Here is a 14,819-nt window from a genome sequence, read left to right as displayed (position 1 = left end):
CTGTATGTATAAGAGAGTGCCTACGTCTGGCTATGCTCTTGGAGTGTAACTCCCATGATTTAGTTAATCGTTATGAAACGAATAACTGTATGTAGAAGAGAGTGCCTACGTCTGGCTATGTATGCTCTCGGAGTGTAACTCCCATGATTTAGTTAATCGTTATGAAACGAATAACTGTATGTAGAAGAGAGTGCCTACGTCTGGCAATGTATGCTCTCGGAGTGTAACTCCCATGATTTAGTTAATCGTTATGAAACGAATAACTGTATGTAGAAGAGAGTGCCTACGTCTGGCTATGTATGCTCTCGGAGTGTAACTCCCATGATTTAGTTAATCGTTATGAAACGAATAACTGTATGTAGAAGAGAGTGCCTACGTCTGGCAATGTATGCTCTCGGAGTGTAACTCCCATGATTTAGTTAATCGTTATGAAACGAATAACTGTATGTAGAAGAGAGTGCCTGCGTCTGGCTATGCTCTCGGAGTGTAACTCTTATGATTTAGTTAATCGTTATGAAACGAATAACTGTATGTAGAAGAGAGTGCCTGCGTCTGGCTATGCTCTCGGAGTGTAACTCCCATGATTTAGTTAATCGTTATGAAACGAATAACTGTATGTTGAAGAGAGTGCCTGCGTCTGGCTATGCTCTCGGAGTGTAACTCCCATGATTTAGTTAATCGTTATGAAACGAATAACTGTATGTTGAAGAGAGTGCCTGCGTCTGGCTATGCTCTCGGAGTGTAACTCCCATGATTTAGTTAATCGTTATGAAACGAATAACTGTATGTAGAAGAGAGTGCCTACGTCTGGCAATGTATGCTCTCGGAGTGTAACTCCCATGATTTAGTTAATCGTTATGAAACGAATAACTGTATGTAGAAGAGAGTGCCTACGTCTGGCTATGTATGCTCTCGGAGTGTAACTCCCATGATTTAGTTAATCGTTATGAAACGAATAACTGTATGTAGAAGAGAGTGCCTGCGTCTGGCTATGCTCTCGGAGTGTAACTCTTATGATTTAGTTAATCGTTATGAAACGAATAACTGTATGTAGAAGAGAGTGCCTGCGTCTGGCTATGCTCTCGGAGTGTAACTCCCATGATTTAGTTAATCGTTATGAAACGAATAACTGTATGTTGAAGAGAGTGCCTGCGTCTGGCTATGCTCTCGGAGTGTAACTCCCATGATTTAGTTAATCGTTATGAAACGAATAACTGTATGTTGAAGAGAGTGCCTACGTCTGGCTATGTATGCTCTCGGAGTGTAACTCCCATGATTTAGTTAATCGTTATGAAACGAATAACTGTATGTTGAAGAGAGTGCCTGCGTCTGGCTATGCTCTCGGAGTGTAACTCCCATGATTTAGTTAATCGTTATGAATCGAATAACTGTATGTATAAGAGAGTGCCTACGTCTGGCTATGCTCTTGGAGTGTAACTCCCATGATTTAGTTAATCGTTATGAATCGAATAACTGTATGTATAAGAGAGTGCCTACGTCTGGCTATGCTCTTGGAGTGTAACTCCCATGATTTAGTTAATCGTTATGAAACGAATAACTGTATGTAGAAGAGAGTGCCTACGTCTGGCTATGTATGCTCTCGGAGTGTAACTCCCATGATTTAGTTAATCCTTATGAAACGAATAACTGTATGTAGAAGAGAGTGCCTACGTCTGGCAATGTATGCTCTCGGAGTGTAACTCCCATGATTTAGTTAATCGTTATGAAACGAATAACTGTATGTAGAAGAGAGTGCCTGCGTCTGGCTATGCTCTCGGAGTGTAACTCTTATGATTTAGTTAATCGTTATGAAACGAATAACTGTATGTAGAAGAGAGTGCCTGCGTCTGGCTATGCTCTCGGAGTGTAACTCCCATGATTTAGTTAATCGTTATGAAACGAATAACTGTATGTTGAAGAGAGTGCCTACGTCTGGCTATGCTCTCGGAGTGTAACTCCCATGATTTAGTTAATCGTTATGAAACGAATAACTGTATGTAGAAGAGAGTGCCTGCGTCTGGCTATGCTCTCGGAGTGTAACTCCCATGATTTAGTTAATCGTTATGAAACGAATAACTGTATGTAGAAGAGAGTGCCTACGTCTGGCTATGTATGCTCTCGGAGTGTAACTCCCATGATTTAGTTAATCGTTATGAAACGAATAACTGTATGTAGAAGAGAGTGCCTACGTCTGGCTATGTATGCTCTCGGAGTGTAACTCCCATGATTTAGTTAATCGTTATGAAACGAATAACTGTATGTAGAAGAGAGTGCCTACGTCTGGCTATGTATGCTCTCGGAGTGTAACTCCCATGATTTAGTTAATCGTTATGAAACGAATAAATGTATGTTGAAGAGAGTGCCTGCGTCTGGCTATGCTCTCGGAGTGTAACTCCCATGATTTAGTTAATCGTTATGAAACGAATAACTGTATGTAGAAGAGAGTGCCTGCGTCTGGCTATGCTCTCGGAGTGTAACTCCCATGATTTAGTTAATCGTTATGAAACGAATAACTGTATGTAGAAGAGAGTGCCTACGTCTGGCTATGTATGCTCTCGGAGTGTAACTCCCATGATTTAGTTAATCGTTATGAACATGATTTAGTTCGCTATGATCGAATGTAGAAGAGAGTGCCTGCGTCTGGCTCTGCTCTCGGGGTGTAACTCCGACGATTTGGGAAATCGTACATAGGGATTATCACGCTTATAATTCTAAGATAGCCTGAGTGAGCAAAATGCACAGCTTTGGCTCGTACAAATACATAGCTTCAATCCGATTTCGGCCGTTCGGCTTGGTGCAGCATAATTTTCAGCGCTTTGCCGGCTCGCAAACCGTACCGGCCGATACACCAGCCGCGCTCAATCGCGCTACTATCAAAAAGTCTGATGTTAATTCGGAAATTTCATCACCAAAGCTTATTCATATTTTATCTGAAAGGAAAGCAGAGCTGGAGATGTGCCTCCTCAGCGTTCCAGTGAAATCCAAGCATGTGTTTATGTTTGCGGGTTTATTGTGAAAAAGATGGCACCGAATTGTTATATTATAAAAGATCGCAGTCACACCGAACTGAAATTAACTGATGATTGGGACAAAGATTGGCTAAAGGAATATAAAGAATATTCCGTAGTCAATATTGAAACAATTATTAAAAGCACAATTGCTATCAGTTTGAAAAGATTTTCTAAAATAAAAAATCATGAAAGAGAAAAATTAAATTACAAATAGAATTAATTTATGTTTTATGTTATAGCAGGCAAACGTGCAAGAGGCTCACCTGATGTGAAGCGATACCGCCGCCCATGGACACTCACATTGCCAGAAGGCTCGCAAGTGCGTTGCCGGCCTTTCAAGAATTGGTACGCTCTTTTCTTGAAGGACCCTAAGTCGAATTGGTTCGGAAATACTTCAGTGGGCAGCTGGTTCCACATAGTGGTGGTGCGCGGCAAAAACTGCCTCAGGAAACGCTCAGTTGTGGAACGGCGGACATCGAGGTGATACGGATGGAATTTTATTAGACCGAACAACTCTTCTGAACACTCCCCATGGTAAATGCGGTAGAAGATGCAGAGGGACCCAACATCTCTACGCAACGCCAAGGGATCAAGCCGCACGGAAAGTGATTGGTCGTCGACGATTAACTATTATTCTTTGCATTAACTTGTCATTCAATAAGGATAATAATTTTACCACAATAAATATTTTATATGCAGCGGTCGAAGTCTGTGGTAAACCTTTTACAAATAACGTAGATTTTCTCATTAATCCTAAAGTTGACTTATTTTATATCTTTCAAAATTATTCTGCCGCCACGCCCCGTGCTTTATATAATAAGTACTTGTTAATAAGCCTATACAATGAGACTTTTTTTTATTAATTATTGTGGTTTAATAAATGTTACCCATGTACACTTGTTTTATTTCCCTACATGAAATTATTCATAAAAATTCTTTACTTGCATACGATTTTAAATACTCGCGCCAGGCCGAGTACCGGTGGCATCAACTGAAGCGTTGGTGTAAGCATTTTTTTACTATGAAGTTGTTTTTTTTATATATGCCAAATGGGTACTTCGCCAGTGTCGCGTGGATGGAGAAGACAGGAAGGAGATTGTTCGGTAAAAATAATAATGGAGTTAATTTTGAATATGCACCTAAAAAAATTGTTAAAATTCGATTGTTAGTTTTAAGACAGCACAGATAATGAGTAACAATATTATTAAATACTATTTCCTATTTATGAATAATTTATCTACTACACTTTAGTTTTATTGCTTTTTATATATTTACATAAAAATTTACAATATGGACTAAACACAAACATGTGAAGTTGTTGTTCTTCGATAGAAGTAATAGTGTTCTGTGCCTTTAACTCACCGTCATGATTCGACTTTCGAGCAATGTATCAATTTGAATTCTGAAAACATCGACGTTTTCTGCCAGTGTCAATGTCATTTCATTTCAAATGCGTACTATTGGCAAATAATAAAGGCGAGTATAATTAACAGAATCTCTTAAATCATGTTGCTTCGTTTTAATCACATCATAACATTTATTATTTATACTTTTTCACTAGATGACTGATTACTACAATTAATTATGTAATATGTTTTAAATTACTGATTTTTTAACAGTTTGGTATTAAGGAAACTGATAAACAGAGAGTTAAATTATTGTTAAAAGCTGTCATTTTCTTGCATATTTAAATGGATTTGCCAACGAATTAAGATGTCCTACATCTCGATTCGGAGGAGAAAGGAGAGGAGTGTAATAACTACATAGTATTACATAATACAGAATATATTACCTACCAAGGAGATCTTGAGTAAACAAACAAAACTTAATTGTATTTTATAAAGTCGCGGCGAGATGTTACCACTGAGTTCCCACCCCAAATACAAAAGCTCATTTCTGCTCACATCAAATAGTGACAAGCAACGATCGCTAAGACACGCAATTTAGGAGCGCGTGATTGGAAACTTGCAATTTGGACCAGGGAAATTTAGGCGTGGGCGTATAACCGACGAACAAAACCCGCATCAGGCCTACGGCGCCGTTCTCACCAATATGCAATGTATCGTTATTCGGAAATCCTTATTTCCGTATTTTATAAATTCACTTTGAAACTACGACTACTAGAATCAGCCCTTGTACAGCCTTGTGTACATCCCCAAGTGCCGCAATCACGATTGCGATGGTCGCATTGTGAAACAGCGTAGAAGTGGAAGTCTTTGACTCTTTCAATATTTTCTAAAGAGTAAACTTAAATAGGCAACTTCTGGACGGACAGGCTCTCAGATAGGCCGCATTTCAATTAACATCGGGAGGGATACTAAATAAAAGTGTCGAACGACGATAGTAATAACAACTGGACTATTAGTAATCGCTTCGAATCTGCGATATGTATTGGTGTATATATGTATAGTATATAAATATAATTAGATTTTCGTAAACCCATCAAACTGAATATACCATGCTTAAGACGTTTAAGCATTAATACGTTTATTTGTATAAATGCACGTTGCTTCGGCCAAACATCTATAATATAGTAATATTTTGAAAGTGGTTTTTGTTAAAACACCAATATAATCTATTATACGATGCACTATGGTTTGTGCTGAGCATTTGTGGCGGGAACGGAGATGAAGAAACATTAATGGTCCATGAATGACATGAGAATAAATTTCACATTACTTTATTTAAATTGCTAAATTAAACAAACTGCTATTTTTATTCGTATACAATAACCTTACGCACAACTAACAAAATTGTGTGGCCAATGTATTACATTATCAATAAGTGTATCTATATAGTTATAATTACATTGACCTATGACGTTGACGTTGCAGTACGTCTACAATGTGTGGTTGTGCAGGTGTGGACTCCAGCCCTGAAGGCATGCTGGCGGTTATAGTGGAAAGGCTGCATTGTCCATGAGACATTGCAATGGTCTGCATGTGGCTTTTTTTAATTTTGATAAACGCATTATAATTATTATATGTCTCGACAATGGTCTATCCGATCAACCAAAACATAAACTTTAGTGTTGTACATGAAGACGCACTTTGTTTGTTAATATTGACAGAGGAAACAAAATGTAAGAAAAAACGATCAAGGGCTGATCTAATAACTTTGGAAATGGACAAAAATGCATGAAATGGTGAAATTAGGTCGACTTTCGACATCAAAAGACAATTTAAATGTCCCGGGAGAAATGACATTTTATAATATAAACAGACAGAAAAAAATAAAATATTTATCGTAAATGTAAATTTTGCCATATTAGTCTTAAGTAAATAGTTTTTGATCACTTTGCCGTGGTGGTTAATGGCGTGGTATGGCGTATAATGGGGGTCCTAGGTTCTTATTCCAACTATTCTTTTCTCATTTCCCCAAAGAAAATCAACCATGTTTCGTGTCTTTATAAACATGAAAGTGGTCAGAAATCTTGCTTAACGCCCTACCCATATCAAGACCGAAGACCTAATAAATAATTGCGAAGAAAGATAAAAATCATTGCCGGCGCAGCTCGCTGAAGATAATTCTGAGTCAAGGCATTTGATACGGAAATTATAGTTCATGAACTTTGAACTTTACTGTGGAACTTAAGCATGCTGCCATGATTGTTTATTAATAACAGCACAAAATTATTATAATTAAAATACATCACACGATCTGCGAGCGTATGCTTTTGATTTACGTGAGACATGGAGTCAAATAAAGTGCGCGCCATAAACCCACAGAATAAATAATCGTACTTAAAAGCCTCAAGCCGAGTTTACCGCGCCTTTCTGATTTTTTTATTTCAATTTTCGCATGAAAACTTGACAAATGTTGTGTGCAATTCATTTAGTTGATTGCATTTAATATTAACAAGGTTTCGCGGATTTTGGCCTGTTGCGTGTCCCTGAATAAAAGATGCTTCATCGCCGCTGAATAATGCCTCCATTGTCTTCGTGGGATTAGGACGAACGGATGAACTTGTATGTTTTATAAAATTACAATAATTTTCTCTGCCTGTTTCGGACTTTGACAAAACAAGACGTTTGCAACAACGCCGTTCCAGAACTGAGCGTTTATTAAGACAATTTGCCGCGCACCACCACAATGTGGAAACAGCTGCCAAAAAGCTGCTGAAAAGAGCGTACCAATTCTTAAAAGATCGGAAACGCACTTGCGAGACTTCTGGCAATGTGAGTGGCCATGATGTACCATTTAACATCAGATGAGCCTCTTGCCCGTTAATCCCTTGTTTGCAAAAAAAGGCTTACTCGAATCACCTAAGAATCACCACAGATTATTTCAGACATCTACAATGGCAGTATCGTCATCATCGAATCTCAAGTTTATATTTGGTTGCCTAAACTATTTCCTGACTTCTTAAGAATAAGAATAATGGCATCCTAAAATAATCTAGAGGCGTTGCAACCCTTGATCGGAGACATACATATAGATATATATATAGAGAGTAAAATATCCGTCGGTGAGCAGTCAGGGCTGAAACTAACCTCATGGGCCGTACGCTTCATGACAAAGCTCGGTATCGAGGCATCTAGACGTTTAGGAAACTCACGGTTTTAGATGCAGACTTATTGTTTTGTAAATACATTAATTGGCGGTTTGTTTAATAAATAAATAAGCTCCGTGTTACATCGCGTCATGAAACATCAAAGATCTTTCAGTCAAGTTTAATTTAAATTTTTATCCACAGTTTAAGTTAAATTAAGTTATATCTAACGGTGTAATTTTTTTAAATTAAATCGACTAGTTTTTGAGTAATCGATGTAAATGTTCCAAAATTATAAACGCTCATATCTCAGTCAAATGTTAACCAATCTTCAATATTGATATAGTTTTAGATTTGCCGTTCAATTTTCTATCTAACAGTGTAATTTTTTTAAATCAATCGACTAGTTTTTGATTAATCGATGTAAACGTTCCAAAATTATAAACGCTCATATCTCAGTCAAATGTTAACCAATCTTCAATATTGATATAGTTTTAGATTCGCCGTTCAATTTTCTATCTAACGGTGTAATTTTTTTAAATAAATCAACTAGTTTTTGAGTAATCGATGTAAACGTTCCAACATTATAAACGCTCATATCTCAGTCAAATGTTAACCAATCTTCAATATTGATATAGTTTTAGATTCGCCGTTCAATTTTCTATCTAACGGTGTAATTTTTTTAAATAAATCAACTAGTTTCTGAGTAATCGATGTAAACGTTCCAACATTATAAACGCTCATATCTCAGTCAAATGTAAACCAATCTTCAATATTGATATAGTTTTAGATTCGTTGTTCAATTTTCTATGTAACGGTGTAAATTTTTTTTAATAAATCAACTAGTTTTTCAGAAATCGATGTAAACGTTCCAACATTATAAACGCTCATATCTCAGTCAAATGTTAACCAATCTTCAATATTGATATAGTTTTAGATTCGTTGTTCAATTTTCTATGTAACGGTGTAATTTTTTTTAAATAAATCAACTAGTTTTTCAGAAATCGATGTAAACGTTCCAACATTATAAACGCTCATATCTCAGTCAAATGTTAACCAATCTTCAATATTGATATAGTTTTAGATTCGCCGTTCAATTTTCTATCAAATGGTGTAATATTTTTTAAATAAATCAACTAGTTTTTCAGAAATCGATGTAAACGTTCCAACATTATAAACGCTCATATCTCAGTCAAATGTTAACCAATCTTCAATATTGATATAGTTTTAGATTCGTTGTTCAATTTTCTATGTAACGGTGTAATTTTTTTTAAATAAATCAACTAGTTTTTCAGAAATCGATGTAAACGTTCCAACATTATAAACGCTCATATCTCAGTCAAATGTTAACCAATCTTCAATATTGATATAGTTTTAGATTTGCCCTTCAATTTTCTATGTAACGGTCTAATTTTTTTTTAATAAATCGACTAGTTTTTGAGTAATCAATGTAAACGTTCCAACATTATAAACGCTCATATCTCAGTCAAATATTAACCAATCTTCAATATTGATATAGTTTTAGATTCGCCGTTCAATTTTCTATCTAACGGTGTAATTATTCTTAAATAAATCAACTAGTTTTTGAGTAATCGATGTAAACGTTCCAACATTATAAACGCTCATATCTCAGTCAAATGTTAACCAATCTTCTAAAAAAATTACATATACTACTTTTTATGCATAATGAAATTTACAACAAAGTTAGATTTTCCACACCCACTAGGTCCGTAGCAGGAAAGGGATGAATAAAATGAATCATTATTTTTTGACTTCTTCAGGGAAAGGAATAAAATTAAGTTGGTATTTTAAAAACAATTTATTTATATGAAATATACAAAAAATGTAAGTGTTATATCACAATATTAATGTACACGTTTATACACCCTTCGCCTTAGTAATAATTTTATCATCTACCTGTAATGCATACATTTTTGATCGCAAACCCACAAATTCTGTAAAGATATTACCACAATTTTCATCTTTAAAATAACCTAATTTTTTCTTATTTACTTGAGGAAAATTAAAAACATTGTTTGGATCATAATCTGATGTAACGAAATGTGTACAAATGTCTGGCTTTATATCATTATAAAAGTTACTAGTAAATATTTGATAAATGAGACTGTCAGTATCTGTATACAGTAGTTTCAGATTTGAAGTAAATTTCTCTTTCATGTAATTATAGTAGAAATCATATAATCGTTTTAGATATATCTAATATACAAAATAGACCTGACTTGTCGGCTAACTCTAATGTGCATTGGAATCTTGTACGCCATGGTAGTGTAAGAATGGAAGTAAGATTCGAGAGCGCATTGCCTGAAACAATTAACTGTGTAGTTTACGCAGAGTTTTCAAATATTATAGAAATAGATAAGAACAGAAATGTATGTGTGGATTATAGTAGTTAAGCAATCACTTATGTAATTATTATGATATTAAGAATAATAAAATATAATGTAATCGAATATGACATGGTTTTTATTTACCTTCATTACTTTTTTTACAAAGAGACTCATTACTTATGTTGAGATCATATTATGTGTGTTTAAATACATTGGTACAAATATGAATTGATAGTAATAAATGTAGTCAGTAAAAGAGTGAAAGAGTAGGGGAGTAAACGCATATTAAAGTAGCCTCCAGAGCAACGTATATCCTTCAAATCGATTGCCGATGTATGCTCAGGTGCCAGCACTTATCATATGCAATCTTGACCCTGATTCACAGCCGGGGTCTCATTGGGTGGCTATTCATATAAACGTTGAAAGAGTTGGGGAGTTGGGGAGTGGGGTTGTTCTTTTCTTTCATATTTGTTAGGTAGGCATCAAGGCCTGCAGTTGGGAAGCTTTGATTTTTATCGATATAACTAATACGACATTTCTTGTTTAATTGTAGATATGATCTTGAATTGTCCGATTTCCTTTTAACGCTAAGAACATTTTACGTTATTTTTTATTTTTAACAGCTGTTAGATATTTTTATACATTATATATTTTTACAATACTTACCATTTGTATGAAGTTGAAATAAATTTAATAAGTATATAGGAAAGTTTATAATCTTTATTTATAAGAGGTTACTAGGGTAGTGAAGCGTTTATTTAGCTAGATATATAGGCTTTATGTGAACTAATATATAGTATTTTTCACGCCTTGGGTGTGAACTGAATGCCATAGTAATTTGGAAAAATATTATTTAGCCCATGTTCATCCGAGATAACGTAGGGTTCTAATTCTAATTGATCCTGTCAATCCATCCAGTTTCGGGGCCTATTCAAAAAGCAAACAATCAAATCTTGTTTTATAGTATTCGTATCTTTTTATAATTTTCACAATTTTTAGAGATTCTAAGGGTGAATTCATTTTTATAATTTTTTTTTTATTTTTCAGAAATAATGGATTTTAATTTATTATTAATTTTAACCATTATTTTAAAATTTAGCTTAATTAAATCTATAATATTTTTATTATTTTAGAAGTCCTAAGTCAGTTTAATATTATAATAAGGTTCTTACAGGACTTATTTCTTCTATTTTTTTTATAATAATAATTTTACCAGTTTTAGAACTTCTTAGGTGAGTTGAATATTTTTATAAAGTTTTTTTTTCTACAGAAATAATTGATTTTAATTTATTAATGTTTTTAACGATTCTTTTAAACTGACTTTAAATATTATTATATAATCTTAATATTATTATATATTTAATTTTTTTTATGAATTTTAACCATTACCTTAATTAAATCTATAATATTTTATGTTTAGAAGTTATTATAGTTATTTATATTTTTTGTGTATAATATATATATATATTATAGTTTTTTTTTTAATATTAATTGTTATAATTATTTTTACAAATTTTATAAAATCTTAGGTTAATAAGCTACTTTAAACAGTAAGTAGTTTTCACCATTTTTAGAATTTCAAGGTCAGATTAATATCAAATTATGACTATGTTAGACGAAAATTACATTGAAACATAATACAGTATAGTTTCAAGTATATATATAAATTAAGCTTTTTGATTTAAATTTTAGCTTTTTAGCTTTTTGTTAGAATCGATGCCAATCCTTTTAAGATTCAGATGGCGGGTGTAGTAATGTACAATGCTTTTCTTATGTGTAACGTTTGTTTCCAGTAGTATGACTAGACGCAAAAAGAATCTAGGGTTTTAGTCCTGAGTTACGAAATGGTTTTAAGGACGAGACATATAGGAGTCGAACCTCATGGTTATTTCATTGGTAAGACTAAAGCAGCTCGCTTCCCAATGCAGTAGGAGCAAGACTATGGGGCAGTCGTAAGTTAACCTTGCCACAAAAGCCGCAGTAGATCGAATAATTACGCAGGCGTTGCCTCACGGCACTACCATCACAGGACTACGCAGTCCCAGCATTTAGCCACAAAAGTAAGGCACGCGAACGACGATTGCATGAATAATGCAAGCCGTGAAAATACAGCAAACGGCTGATTCATTTTTTTTTAAATATTACAATTACTTTATTAGACAAAAAAAACATTACACTTTGTACTTACATTTTAAAGGTTGTAAACATACAATATGCGACGAAACGTTGAGCTACAATATTCATTTTGGTTAACCTTACACATAATATGCTTCTATGAGCACTAGCGTTTAAATTAGGCCTAGCCTGTATCTTAAACGCTAGCTAGTCCTTCCAGTGTCAAAACAAAATTGGTTAAGTAGTTTGTCATTAGATATTTATTAATTTTATTGTTTATTAAACAAAATGAAGGTAGAATCTATTTAAGTTGTTGCAATGGGTTAGACTGTAGAAAGTGTGAACTTCGATTAAGATTTTTAAGTCTTGTGGATGAGAAATTGTTATTTCGGCAAGTATAGATGGAAACTAATATTTATTGTTAAGATTTTCTATTTAAATTAAATTTTAAACAATATAACAGATTGAAGTTAGAAGTTTTAAAATATGATCTTGGTCCCAGAATTCAATCCGGACAAAATTATGACAATTTGTCAAAGAATGTGAAAGAATTACGACTCTACGACATTATACGACATACGCATATCACGATTATTTTCATACACGCAAAATAGCATCGGTGTACGGTCTAAATTATTGTTTACGTATATCTCACGAAGAGGCTACAAATTTAAATCCGTGGCGATACAACATATTTCTTAAAATCGATTGGTCAAATGTAACGTTCCTTTGAAGAAAGATTCCGATCAAAGTTGATGTCTAGAACCTCGAAAGGAAAATGAAAATATTTTAAGTGTCTCAAAGATTTTTCTGGTTTTGAAAGTTAAGAGGAGTTATTTTCATTATTGGCAACCGTTAATAGAACTTGTTATTACACGTCCATAAAGTAGAAAAACGTCAATATGAATGAAGTGATAATGATAACAGTGGAATCGCTATTACTATTGACCGTTGAATAGTCGTTCATTTGTAAATCCAATTAAAGATTAACATTAATAAGGAAATGGAATGAAAATATAGATACTTATTTGTAGCTGGGTTCTTCAAATAAGTTTAGCGATTGGTTTTAAAACATGTACAGAAATTAAGATAGAGCTAAGCGACAGGTTTTTACCCGTAATACGGCCTGAAAGAAGATCAAACTGGGAACGGTAAAACAAAAACCAAAAAAAAAATCCAGAACTGATGGCCTGGTAATTTGTGCACTGTCCTACTGTCTTAGGCTGTGCACTTTGCCCTCTACCGCGAATTAATAAGTGGACAATACTTCAGTCAAGGGTGTTGCATTACACTGGACCTTGCAAGAGGGTACTATTAGAAAGCTGATGCTATTTGTGGTTTTAAGTAAGCAAGGGTTGCAAAGGTGATGAATGGGAAATTAGTAAACGAAGTCTAATTTTACATACATATTGCTCCCAGCACTTAAAGTTGGCACTGCTGATAAACAAACTTGATTTACTTCAGATGAATTGGACTCTGCAGTATGTTAACATTCAGCAGAGCCTAGTCGTTCATGGCTTGTTTTTTGTGGGGGTCGTATTTGACTGTAATTCACTTTGGGTTTATTATATTACAAATGACAACAAAATTGCGTTTTGGCACAGCATATACCGGAATCGGAACGGAAAAAAGTCTCAATTTAAGTAACAAATCTAAAACTTTGATGTTATTTCATGTCGACAATTTAGCTTGCTTGTTAAGACTGTTATAATTTTTATATTAAAACTAGTATGTTTATAGTAAAATTACATATGACTTTTCTACATATATATATTCCCTGTGCATAATCAATACTTGACTTACACTAACAATAGTTTTCTTTTTATTATTTGTCTTAGTAGTGGATATGAAATACTTTTATTTGTGTCTGATGATAAAAATATAGATGATAAAAGTAATGAAATTGTATGTAAGGAAATTATTGTATCAATTTGATCGGTTACCAATGAGTTTGTATTTGACAAATTATTTGATAAAGTAATGTCAAATTTACGTCATCTCCAGAAGTAATAGTATCCTAATAAAAGCGATGGCTGAATATAATAAGTAAGTTTTGAGTGAATTGAAATATGTTGTTGAAACATAATACTGAGAACAAGTAGGGTTGTAGTAGTAGTTGGTGTTATTCATATAATTAGGTATTTTGTGAGAAATGAAAGTGCTTCAAGTAATTGTTGTGCTTACGATAAGATTTTTTTTATGATTTTAATATATATTTTTGTTAAATTTATGTTTTGAACACGAGACTAGAATATCAATTTTACATGATAAAATCACTTTTGTATAAAGGATCATAAAGGGATCACAATAGATTTAGTTATGTAAACTTTATTGTGAATCTGCTGTGTATATGAAGAGGTTACAGCAGATTTTGTTATTTAAAACTATTGTGAATGTGAAGAGGTCACAATAGATTTGATTATGTAACACTATTGTGACTATGAAGAGGTCACAATAGATTTGGTTATGTAAACTTTATTGTGAATCTGCTGTGAATATGAAGAGGTTACAGCAGATTTTGTTATTTAAAACTATTGTGAATGTGAAGAGGTCACAATAGATTTGATTATGTAACACTATTGTGACTATGAAGAGGTCACAATAGATTTAGTTATGTAAACTTTATTGTGAATCTGCTGTGAATATGAAGAGGTTACAGCAGATTTTGTTATTTAAAACTATTGTGAATGTGAAGAGGTCACAATAGATTTGATTATGTAACACTATTGTGACTATGAAGAGGTCACAATAGATTTAGTTATGTAAACTTTATTGTGAATCTGCTGTGTATATGAAGAGGTTACAGCAGATTTTGTTATTTAAAACTATTGTGAATGTGAAGAGGTCACAATA

This window comes from Pieris brassicae, chromosome 14 (genome assembly GCF_905147105.1).
Source record: "Pieris brassicae chromosome 14, ilPieBrab1.1, whole genome shotgun sequence".
NCBI lineage: Eukaryota > Metazoa > Arthropoda > Insecta > Lepidoptera > Pieridae > Pieris > Pieris brassicae.
Note: the sequence above shows the minus strand (reverse complement) of the source record.